Raw genomic sequence first — 11,749 nt, forward strand, 5'->3', positions numbered from 1 at the left:
GAGCCACAGTGCATACAAAGGCAACAAGAGAATATGATGGCTAAAACTACTCCAAGGAACGTCAATACCTTCCAACCCTATTTGGACAGTAGTCCCCAAAACCACTCCAATAATGACCAATCTCCTTCGTCTTGATGAATTGACTCAGAGATTATATGTAATTTAGAGATAGCTTGGTATACTGTCGGAGCGTCATTTGGTATGAAAATACAGCAACTTGACCCGATCAATTTGCATACTCCACCACGGTCTGCAAGAACAAAGTCTAAGGCAACTCGGTTTTGTAAAGTCATAAGACGAACGGCCTGTAGTTCTGCCGTGATATTACTTAAGGCTCCTACAGTGATGTCTATGGTGGTTTCTACGACACAAACCAGTTGCCTTATATTTCTGCTGTTGGTCATTGGACCTCAAAAAAAGGAAGAAATCCTTTGAGGAAATCTCCTCCCTCTTGTCCTGCTGTGTCCTTGAAATTAATAATCCCTCTTCCATATCTGTTTCGATGATGATTTGCAGAAGCGGTGTATGTAGGGGGAAGAAGGAAAGCTATATAGCAGGCACCAGAAAAACCAGTTGGCAACCACGTGTAAGCCCTATTTTAACAGATGAAATATGTACCCTGAGATGGTACTAGAGGCGGTGAATTCTGAGAGGAGTAGATGTATGTGTGGGAACAGCTATTTCTTTGTATGGTGTCAGCAGACTGACCATTTTTCTGTAGACAGAAATTTCCCTGATGTGGTATAGTCCAAATCGGTGAAGATTTTCCTTTTTTAACTTTATCACTAAGGCTAGTGACATAATGGGTGACGTTCCAGTCAGTGTACGCTTTTTTTCGTCAGCGGAGATCTTACTATTTTCCATGATTTTAGCCATAGCTACCATTCCCTTTATCAACAAACTATGACTAAAATCCGGACTACCAATACGTGAACTAACGGATCGTCTGAATTTGCTTTGATAGGCATTGGAGAAGATAACAAAATAAGCCCAAGCAGAACCTTCATAGGAGAACGGAAGAACTAGATATGGCATTCCTTTTTCTACGGTATGTGGCATAAGTCCACACACCCAACAGTCAGTTGTATTGATCACTAATTGATGTTGATTGAACAACTGGACAAATGAGTTATTATAATATTCAGTTCTCCTAGTGAGTTCATGTTGAGGAAGTGTATGAAATAGATGTGGAGAGACAGTAGAAGAAGACGAAGAGGTAGAAGGAGAGACAACTTTTCACTGCAGAGCAATAACAATCCAATTTATACACGCCAAAAGAATACATAATAATATAATAATACATAAAGCAATACCGGAACGACTATACATTTCTTTATAATGATTCTTTTTATCTCTACTTTCTCTTTTGCCTAATGTAGTCTCCATCTTTTTAAGTGGATGCTCACGGCAATCTTCCTCAATCACTTAGTCACGATTGTCTGCCGTCCTATGACACTGCAAGTCCTGCAGGCCTACTGCCACTACTCAGGTCACAACTAAGACTCCTACCGTGACCTTGCAACCGGGACAGAATACTACATTGGAGAGAGAAATCTTAAGTGTTCTTTAGTCTAGGCCTTAGGTTATAGTGTTCTTTATCAGGTGTAGTTTGGTCTTGGAACAATGTTCGCAGATTGGTTGTATTCAAGCGACGATGTGGTGGTATTGCTTCCTGAAGAATGTTGTCGTCCTCTTTCTCAGACAATGTTCCATTCAGGCGTGCATCACTGAAAGGTACGAATCGTGGAACTTTTTCACTTTCAGAGTCACCAATACCCCCACGGACCCACTGATCGAAGGGCAAAGGCAAAGGAACCTTCTTGCAGTGCACGCCGTGAATCCAATTTTTCTTTCCTTCGACTTTTACTGCTGTTCTCGTGGTGAGCAAAACCATTCGGGGTTCTCTCCACCTGGGTTCCAAATTTTTCGTCCTTTGGAAATTCTTTGTGCAGACCCAATCACCTGGTCGAATGGAATGACCTGGGTCTGTGGAAACCTCCGGCAAAGCACTCTGAACCTGTTGATGGAGAACACTCAATTTAGTCGTAAGGTCATGCAAGTAGTCAATCAACATTGGATATGGCAAGTCTGAGTATTTCTTAGGGCAAGGGACTCCCCATACATTAGCTGGGCATCTAAAAATCACTTCGTAAGGGCTAAGTCCCAAACGAGAGTGTACTGCAGTTCTGGTGGACAGAAGAGCCAATGGTAAAGCATCGGGCCAATTAAGTCCTGTACTAACCTGAACTTTCGCTAGTTTTAACTTTAAAGTTCCGTTGTAGCATTCTACTAAACCCGCTGACTGTGGGTGATTTGCCGCATGGAACTTTTGCTTGATACCAAGACCCGCACAAACTTTTTGCATGACTTGGCCCACAAATTCGCTCCCATTGTCACTCCAGACAATGCGCGGCAAACCACACCTGGGGAAAAATTCTTTTAGTAGAGCTTTAGCTGTGGATAAGGCTGTGTTGTCTTTTAGAGGGTATGCTTCTATCCATCTTGAAAAGGTGCATACTACCACCAGAACGTATTTGAGGTTGTTGCATCGCTCCATATGAATATAATCGATTTGCAACACCTCAAATGGATATGTCGGAGGAGCAAAGTGACCTGCTGGAGTTGGGGTTCCCTTTCCCGGATTGTACATTAAACAAACAATACAATGTTTCACTACATTGTCTGCGCATTTTGGGATTCCTTCATTTTGCCACACTGGAGCCAGAAGCTTGCATATACCTTTCGGTCCCAAGTGGGCTGGACCATGCGCCATAGTGACTACTGGCAGTACATAAGTGTCTGGTAACAGCCAACGTTGGTGCTCAGACAATTCCACCCAACATTCCATCTCATCCAACATTCCTGTACTTTCTTTCCACTTGCTCAATTCTTTCTCTGTAGCCTCTTTCTGAATCGCTCTTACACTTTCCACTGTATCCTCATACATTCCTCTCTCTCTAACCCAATTCGCAGGACCCGCAACATACATTCGACTCGTAGCATCTCTCGCTGTCTTTTTCGCTACTTCATCCGCAAATGCATTTCCTCGACCAACATCGTCAGTAATCTTTTTGTGCGCACTACACTTCACAATTGCTATCTGGGCAGGCAAAGAAAGTGACTCAAGGAGATCAGTCACTAATTGACCATGTTGTATTTTTGTGCCATGGGAAGTAAGGAAACCCCTCTCTTTCCAAAGACGTCCAAAATTAAACGCTACACCAAAGGCGTATTGACTGTCGGTGTACACGTTCACTCTTTTTCCTTTTGACAACACACATGCTCTCGTTAAAGCTATCAGTTCTGCTGCTTGAGCTGAATTGTGTCTGATACGTGCTGTTTCCACAACTGTATGTAAAGTAGTAACAGCATAGGCTGAAACTGTATCTCCATTAGGAAGCTTAAAACAAGAACCATCCACCCATAGAATTCCATCCGGATTTTCCAGCGGCGTATCTTTCAGATCAATTCTTCCTTTCGTCTCTTCCTCGGTACGGAGGAAACAATCATGTTGTTCTTGGTCATCTTTGTCTACTGGAAGAGGCAACAAAGTAGCTGGATTTAAAGTATTGCATCGTTTGATGTGCACGTGACTAGTCAAAAGTGTCAACTCATATCCAGACAAACAAGCACTCGTAAGATGCTGCGTTTTTGTTCGGTTTAATAAGGTATCCACTGCATGTGGCACCATAACAATAAGTGTATTATCTAGCACTATTCCAGCAGACTGTCGAATAGAAATCGCTGCTGCTGCTGTTGCTTTGAGACAACTAGGCAATGCTTTAGCCACTGGGTCTAACATAGCCGAAAAATATGCACATGGCCGCTGTTTGTCTCCAAATTGCTGCGTTAAAACTTACAACGCACACCCTTCTCTTTCATAAACATAGAGCGTGAAAGGCTTACTGTAATCGGGAGTACCCAATACAGGAGCAGAACACAGAGCAGTACGCAAATCAGTGAAACTCTTTTAACATTCGTCAGTCCATGGAAGGGGCTGTGGTGTATCTTTCAAAGTGAGTGCCAACAAAGGCTTGGCCAATAGAGAGATATTAGGGATCCACTGCCTACAATAAGAAGTAATGCCCAGAAATGCACGTACCTCCCTTTGTGTGGATGGCACAGACATTTGCGCAATCGCCTGAATTCGTTCTGGGGTTAATCGTAGTCCCTCCTTTGATAGGAGATGACCCAAATAGGTAACCTCTCGATGAACATATTGTAGTTTTGAAGGTGAAACCTTATGATTCAGATTAAACAGATGGCGTAACAATGCAACAGTCACATCTTTGCAAATATCTTCTGAATCAGCAGCAATCAACAAGTCATCCATGTATTGGATAAGAGCAGCACCAGACGGCAAATGAAAAGCATCAAGATGACATTTTAAAGCTTGACTGTAAATAGAAGGACTTTCACAATAGCCCTGAGGTGCGCGCTTAAACCGGAAGCTTCGGCCTCCAAGAGAGAAGCCAAAAATATCTCTACTCTCTTCAGCAATGGGAATACTGAAGAAGGCATTCTTTAGATCGATAACAGAAAACCAAGTCGCTGTGGAAGGTATAATTGTCAACAGAGCGGTGATATCTGGAACTACAGAAAATTGTGGTACAACAATTTTGTTTACCTCCCGGAGATCAATTACGAAACGATATACAGGAGGCTGAGAAGGATCAGTGCGTTTAAGAACAGGAAGATTAGGACTGTTGCATATGTTACCTCTCGTTTCCTCAACCACACCCTTCTGAATCAAATCATGAATGATTTCCAAAAGCGCTTTTTCACCTTCAGTAGAAATTCTATACTGCGGAATACGTGGCAATTCAACATTAGGCTTAAGAGTGACAACATAGGGTGGAATCTCAAGACAACCCACATCGTTCAGACACGTGGCCCAAAGTGTCGACGGAAGAGAAAGCAGTTCAGGTGGAAACTGATCTTTGGACAAATACATTGGAGAAATCAGTTTCTGTCCTAAAGTAAGATGTACACCAGAAGGAGAACAATATATCGTAGCATGCATTCTTTTCAATAAGTCCAAACCCAACAGATTTTCACCGCAACCATCCGTCAAAAGAAGCAAAGCTTCCAAATCGTAAGGGCCAATTGAAATAGGCAAAGGGCAGAAAACCGGATTACGAACAGGGGCACCAGAAAATCCTACAGAAACATTCGTTAAGCCAGACAAAGGTGCCCTAGGGAGTTTGGAATGAATGATAGAACTTCTCATCGCACCAGTATCTAGGAGAAATGGCTCTGAGACACCCATTGTAGTGACATTAACATAGGGTCCATTCTGATCTACTGAAATCGACACAACTCCTTTACTTTGTCCATGGCTGTCCTAGTTAGTTTGAAGACTTTCATTCTCGCCTTCAACATAACAATCCTCATTATAATACTGTGTAGACCTAACATTCTGCTGATCAAAATAATTCACGGAACTAGGAGGAGGAAGGGAACGTTGTTCTTGAGTCGACATACCTCGACCTCGACCTCTGTGTGCTGACTGGAGGCCACCATGACCTTGTGGAGCAGATAATGCTCCATTGCGCTGCGATAACACCGGACAACTACTTTTAAAATGCCCTTCTTCTCTACAATAGGCACATTGATTAGGTCCTAACAAAGGTCGCGGAATATATGGCTCAGGTTTTTGATACAACCTCTGAAACTGCGGAGGCTGTTGAAACTGGGGCTGAACATAGCGAGGAGGATAAGCTTGTTGCAAGAGAACCTTTGTTTTCAGTTCTTTCGTCTTTTTCTCTTGCTTTTCTCTTTCCTCTTTATCTCTATTTTCATAATATTGTGCAGCAGCTAATATCTGAGCAGAAGAAGAAATAGCCCATGAACTTTCAGAATCTTTCAATTTGTGTGACAACTCAGGAAGCAAATTAAATACAAATTTGTCCACAAATAATCGCTGACCACCCTCTGTAGCCATATCTTGACCACTGTGATCAATAAATGTCTCCTCGAAACGAGTAAAGAAATCAGAGACACTCTCATCTTTCTTTTGTTTGCATGCTGCTAATTTATCCCAGTTAACTCTCAAAGCAGGCATCATCGTTTTCATTAATGTAATAATCCTTAGCACCACCCACTTGAGCTGCATCCACGGCAATTATAGCAGCCCAATTACCACCTGATGCTTGAGCATGATCCTCTCTACAAATCTTAGCCCATAATGCTTGCGGAACGACATTTCCCATCAACATATCAATATCAGCTAGATTCATGATGCAAGCATCAACCGTCTGTGATAATTCTTTATAATAACCTGCAGGATTCTTACGAGGATCCGGTAGAGTCTGCTTAAGAGCTAAAACTTCAGATCGTTTCCAAGGGACATGTACCCATATACGTTGGAAAAGAGCAGGAATGGCTGGATTATTACCTTGAGCCGCAACTTCCTCCTTCCAAACTGGAGGAACCTCTCTCATGGGATAATTTTTCAGTGTCAGTCTAACCGACGGATCGGAATCAAGGAAAGTCTGAGAGGACAATAAGGATCTATGAGAAATAAGTGTCCTTACAGCTTTCTCAACCTTAGAACCCACAACAAGTCCTTTGTCGAAATCAGTCTGAACATCTAACAGATCCTGTGGGATCGGACTCGAATTCACATCCTCCCATTCTTTAATAAGGGTATCACACATTACATTAAAAACATATCTTTGTGTAGGCGCATTCCATTGTGAGAAAGTAGACATAATATCAGGCACACTATACTGGGGACCCCTCTTGATCCATTTACGTGCGAGAGAGTCCAACCTTTCTCGTTCTTCAGAATCTGGGAACTGACTACGAGATTGTCTTCGAGCAAAAGCCGGAGACACATTTAAAGCTTCAAAGAAAGGAGATAGAATACCAGTGACGGTGTCCGTGAGACGCTTACGCACAGACGGAGAATTAGACATAAGAATAGGGGACAAGGTATTAGGCGAACTAGTAGAAGGAGAACCGGTAATTGCAGGAGGAGCAGAAGGCAAAGGAGATCGAAGATCAGGAGATGAGGGCAAAGAAGTTGAAGTTAAAGGCAAAACTGGTAGAGGCGGAGATACTAAAAGGGGCAAAGGCGGAAGAGCTGGAACAGGCGGAGGTATTGCTGGCAGCTGAACAGGCTGTAACAACTGGGGTGCATTAGTACTTTGTGCATAGGGCGGAGGCAACCTCAATAAATGGGGCATTAGGGGATCTTCTTCTAAATCTTTCTTGTTATCGGAAGGGGAAACTGGCAACACCGGATAACATTTATCTATCACCATACGATGCTGTCTTTCTGAAATTTCCATCGCATTATTAATTTCATCATCTTTGAATTGTTGGGCAGCCTGTATAATTGTCATACCCTGTGCTTTCCTATCTCGTTTTGCTTGCTTAATTTCTCTCTGTTTGGCTTCCTTACGCCAAAGGCGGAAAGAGTCAAACATTGCCGGCCGGGCTTTTCTTTTGAATAGAACTGCTTCCAAATTATCTAGCACATCAGAATCGAAACTACCATTTTCTGGCCATTTTAAAACACCATCTTTCTTCATGTATCGGATCCATGCCTCGTTAAAGGCAATGGGGCCAACACCATGTTTAGAATAGAGCTCATATGTGGGAGTTCCAACCGAAGGAATCGGACAAGAGTCCTCAAGTCGGGAATCCCTATTACAATCAAAGCAACAAAGTTTTCCAAACTTAGTCAGACCAGGCATCTCGTGATTTCACCTGACTGTTCACAAACTTCAAGGGGGTAAAACTCAGTTTACGCAGCACAAATGCACTTACCCTTGGCTTCGGCTATTGCAATAGTCGAATCTAAGAACCCAAGTAACTAAGGACAAAAATTGTGGGCGCGACCCACGAAATACTTAACTAAGGACGTCTTCTTACACCAACAGAAGCCCGTCTATCGTCTCGCCTTACCATACATCATAAAAGGAAGGGCCAAGGCAGAGCGGCAGTCAGGGCAGCAGTCGTTAGTAGCCGTCAGGAAGGAGTAACCGCGCTGCAAAAGACACGCGGACACTCTGTCGGTGTAAAAGATCAGATTTATTAGTTGCAGCTAGTACAGTTGTCCCAGAAGTACACAAGGTAAGTTCTCAGGAGACTGCCACTTCACTCCGTGGTGCACAATCTTTTATAGCACATATGTAAAATATACATCAACCAAATACACACCCAGAACATACAAGAAAGAGCCAATAAGGAAAGTTGGAAAACAGGACAGAACCAATAGGAAAGGTTTGAAAACAAAGTATCAGATGACTCGAAGAAGCCTTTCCTCCAACTGTGTTTGTCAACCTCCCCACGAGCTAATTCATTAACTGATCTGCAACTAACTTGCAGGTGGCGAGATACGTTTGTGTGTGTTGGAGGACAGTTGTGAAATGAGAGAATGCTAGCAGAGGACAGCGAAGGCCAGACGATAAGATAAAGTCAGAGGAGAATAGTGTGAACCAACAGATAGTTGAGACGGGGATTAGAAAAACTAGACAGGGATTAGTGTACTCGGCCAATCTTAACACCAGCTTTGCAAATAGAGGCAGAAGGCTTATTTTGACACGAAGCTGCAGAAAAAGACTTCGATCGTCGTGCTGCCTGAGTGAGGGCAACACAAAATGGCGGCGGAGCACAAAATGGCGGGTCGATACGATCACGATCGAAAATCGAAGTTCCTCAGCGCGCCTAAGGCAAGCCCGTCTGCACCAGAACGCTGCAAGCTGACAGAAACCTCCGCCTGTTCTTGTGCCCATAACAATGTTGCCCCTAACTTATTCAAGGGAGGAGCTGCTGGAGATGAGGACAAACAGGTTTAGCCAGGAGTGTGATGGTAGGTTTTGCCTGTACTCTGGAGCCTTCACAAACTGTTGCCCCTGTTGTAACTTGTTAGTCAGTCAGCCCCAAAGAGCAGCAGGCTCTTGGAATATATATCCACCTTCAGGGCTCCAATTCATGACAAATATGACCCCTAAGGAAGACTTAATCAAGGATAGGATGGCTAGCGGCATCTTTCAAGGGCTATATATCAATGCGAGGTCCATATCTAAGCATGCCACGGAAGTCTGGGACCTGTTAGATGATCACAAACCCGACATTTGTTTTTTTACTGAGACATGGCTACACACACATTCCTCTCCTTCTCTAGCTATCGCTTTCCCCCAGAGTACACGGTAGTAAGGCTAGACAGAACGGGGAAAAGAGGTGGAGGGCTGGCCATAGCGACTCGTCCCACCTTAAATCCTAAAGTGCTGCACACAGTATCATCTCCCGGGCTGGAGTTGATGATTATAGCTATTGAACCGGTCTAAGGCCATAAGGTAGTAGGAGCAGTTGTATATCACCCTCCAGGGGAAAATAAGAAGGCTTTTTGTGCCTCCCAATTAGAAATACTTGCCCAGTTCGTTCTGCAAACGAACGATTTTTTCCTGGTAGGAGATTTTAATTTTTATTTTGATATGGATGCCAATACGGACACTGCTGACCTGCTAGCAGCAATGGAATTGCTAGACTTGCTGCCTAAAGTAGTTTGTCCAACCCACTTAGCAGGCCATACGCTTGATAATATTTTTACCAACATCTCCAGCCTGAGCACAGAACCACCGCAAGCAGTTAGTTGGTTTGACCATATGGCCCTTAGTTTTCCTTTCTCGGCTCCTAAAGGCAGGGAAAAACCACTAGGGCGGAAAGTCACACGCCGACAATGGAGGAAAATAACACCCAAAACGTTTAGTACTGTCTTTTCTCCTCCTATGTGTAATGAATGTCAAGACATCAATGTAGCTCTAGGCAAATTTGAGTCAGAGGTCATAATGGCTTTTGACAAGATCGCCCCGAGTAAAACAGCTACAATCTATGAGAGATCGAGTCCGGCACCCTGGTATTCCGTCAGTCTAAAGACGGAGAAAGCTGCTTGCAGGGTAAAGGAACGAAAATGGAGGAAAACAAAATCTGAAGAAGACAGACTAGTCTACAATACAGCACATAGGATGTACCTCAAGAACTGTAATACAGCGAGACGAACATTCCTAGCCACTCGTATCGAGGAGGCAAAGGGCTCATCGAAAGAACTTAGCAGCTCCTACCTGCCCCTCCACACAGGAATTTTGCGATAATCTAACCATGCATTTTAAAAATAAAATAGATAACATATATGACTCTTTTGAGCAGGGATCAGTCAACGGGGAAAGAATTTCAATTACAGTAAATCCCTCCCTAGTGAAGCTGGAGACTTTCGCATCGATCACCAGGGAGCAGGTGCTGCCACTTTTGAAATGCATTAAGTCAGGCTCCCCGTCTGATATAGCCCCCCCTGTATGTGTTATCTGAGTTAGCAATGGAACTAGCTAATCCCATTATGGAAATATGTAAACTATCTTTAGCTACTTCCTCTTTTCCGGCTAGATGTTAAAAGGCTTTTATTAAACCCTTGCCCAAGAAATCATCTGCAGATTGTGCCGATCTACAGAATTATAGACCGATCTCGCTTCTCCCGGGCTGCTCTAAAATAATGGAAACTCTGATCAATCGCCAACTGTCAGATCATCTGGAGCAGCATGACCTTCTGGATCCCTCGCAGTCGGGCTTCCGTGCTGGTTACAGCACGGAGTCCGCTCTGTTAGAGGTAACTGATACCATCAGAATGCTGCTGGACGAAGGGACCCCGGTGGTGCTGGTCCTTCTTGATCTGTCAGCAGCCTTTGACACCATCTCTCACAGAATTCTGTTGGATAGACTGCAAGAGATTGGTGTCACTGGAAGGGCATTAGAGTGGCTGCAGAGTTTCCTATCGGACAGATCGCAATGTGTTCAACTGGACTCATTTGTCTCGCAGACCTCGGCTGTGGATAAGGGGGTTCCTTAGTGCTCTATTTTAAGCCCCACCCTGTTCAACATCTATGTGTCGTCTCTGGCTACCATGATAAAATCTTGTGGGTTCCAAACCATCTCCTATGCAGATGACACTCAGGTGATAATTCCCATAGAGAAGGACGCCAAGGTGACCAGAGACAGATTTAAGAGCTGTATGATGAAAATATCCACATGGATGAAAAACAACTACTTGCAGCTAAATTCCAACAAATCGGAGATCTTATTTTTTGGTAAAGCAGCGGAGATATGGACAGACTAGTGGTGGCCGGAGGAATTAGGATCATCTCCCCTCCCCAAAAAATGGGTAAAAAACCTGGGCATCTTAATGGATAATAATTTATCCATGGAAGAACAGGTTAAAACCCTATCGGGTAAATGTTTTGGACTGATACGTATGTTAAGGAAGGTCTTCCCGTGGATTCCTCTCTCCGCTAGAAGGGCTCTGATCCAGGCACTGCTAGTCAGCAGACTGGATTATGGGAATGCTCTCCTGGTGGGGTTGAGGGAAGACCTGCTTTCTAGGCTACAAGTCGTTCAAAACACGGCTGCCCGCCTAACCTTAAATAAACCCCCGCGTACGTCATCCTTGCCACTACTAAAAGATCTACATTGGCTGCCCATAAGAAAGAGGGCACGTTTCAAACTTTTGTGCCTAGTTTTTAAGGCACTCTCTGGACAGGGACCTAAATACCTCTTGAAGAAGTTGGAATGGTATACTCCAACGCTACTCTTAAGGTCTAGTAGCCTAAAGCTTCTCCAAGTGCCGAGAATTAAAAAAGTGAAGATGGGGGGCCGTGCCTTTTCCTACCTGGCTCCTAAATACTGGAATGCGCTGCCTCTAGACCTGTGTTCCTGCCCCTCGCTAACTATTTTTAAGAAGCACCTAAAA

Source organism: Triturus cristatus, chromosome 4_1 (genome assembly GCF_964204655.1).
Source record: "Triturus cristatus chromosome 4_1, aTriCri1.1, whole genome shotgun sequence".
Classification (NCBI taxonomy): Eukaryota; Metazoa; Chordata; class Amphibia; order Caudata; family Salamandridae; genus Triturus; species Triturus cristatus.